Consider the following 1,395-nt stretch of genomic DNA (forward strand, 5'->3'; position numbering starts at 1 on the left):
GAGGAACATACGGAGGCTTTTGATATGGCTGCTGCTGCTGCTTATGAGGGGGCACATAATTCTGCTGTTGCTGCTGCTGTGGAGGTGGAGTCGGATTTAGGACATTTTGGCTACTCCACCTCAAGTTCGGATGGACATTCGGCTCAAAATAAGTGTTTGTCTGCCTATAATGTTGAAAGGCAGCACAAGACTCATAGGGAATGCTACAGTTGTCTGAAACATGTCCTTCTCCTCCACATCTCTTGCAGACGAAAGGACCGTCTGAAACAGCATTCACATGATAGATCCCTCCTTTTGAAGGTGCTCCTAACTCGTACTTATCAAATCTCGCCGTAAGAGCCTCTAATGCAACTACAGAAGGGGATTCAGCACTTCTCCTTTGATTTCCCCTGGAATTTCCATACTCAGTTTTATGGGTGGCCAAATCATCAATAATTTTCCACCCCTTAGTTTCTCCAACATTCTCCTGGAATCTGCCATTGGCTGCCGCATCCAGGATAGCCCTCTGATCGTCATAAAGCCCATTATAAAATTGATAGCATAGGCTCCATTTCTCAAACCCATGGTGCGGAATAGTTCGCACCAACTTCTTGAAACGGACCCATGCCTCATGAAAATTCTCATCAGGACCCTGTTTAAAGCTCGTGATCTGAGCTCTAATGGCATTGGTCTTCGAGGCAGAGAAATATTTCTTATAGAATGCTAAGGCCAGCGAATTCCAGTCCGTGATCCCATTAGCAGCTCGATCCAGGTCTCGGTACCACTCCCTTGCAGCATCACGAAGAGAGAATATGAACATCGTCTCCTTCACCTGGTCCTGGGTTACACCGGTTGGTGGGGGTATGGAACAGTAGTAGTCAATGAATGTCTCCATATGTTTAGCTGCATCTTCATTTGCAGCTCCCCCGAATTGGTTTCTCTCAACCAAGTTGATGTAAGACGGTTTTGGCTCGAATTTCCTGTCCGTCCCTGGTAATGCGAATCCCTTATAGAGATTCTCAGCTGTCGGCTCAGAGTGACTGGCTATACTTGCTTCTTCAGCCATGTTTGGAGATGTGACAGTCTCTGCTGAAGAAGTAGAAATAGGTGACGAAGGTGGATCCTCCTCAAAAAGTTCGTTCTCGTAGTAACTAGACAGGGTACTCAGCTCTTCCTCTGTCGGCAATACTCTAGATGATCGTCTCAACTCACGCAAAGTCTTCTCAATCTCAGGATTGAATGGTAGTAATTCACCACCCTGTGACCTGCGCATAAGAAGAAACTACAAGTAGAATATGAGAATAGTTTAAGGAACAGATGTCCCTTAAACTAAGAGAAAGACTAAAATAGAAACAACTAAAAATTTTAAACAATTGCCTCCCCGGCAACGGCGCCAAAATTTGACGCCTGTCGTTG

At 45.4% G+C, this 1,395-nt stretch overlaps 1 non-coding gene across 1 annotated transcript; it reads left to right on the plus strand.

Annotated features, from left to right (window-relative positions):
- Positions 1 to 557: 557 nt before the first annotated feature.
- Positions 558 to 664, plus strand: LOC141609747 (small nucleolar RNA R71). The gene has a single exon (XR_012527661.1). It is a non-coding gene; the product is annotated as a small nucleolar RNA R71 (small nucleolar RNA).
- The last annotated feature ends 731 nt before the right edge of the window (positions 665 to 1,395 follow it).

The sequence above is a fragment of the Silene latifolia genome, chromosome 10, assembly GCF_048544455.1.
Source record: "Silene latifolia isolate original U9 population chromosome 10, ASM4854445v1, whole genome shotgun sequence".
Classification (NCBI taxonomy): Eukaryota; Viridiplantae; Streptophyta; class Magnoliopsida; order Caryophyllales; family Caryophyllaceae; genus Silene; species Silene latifolia.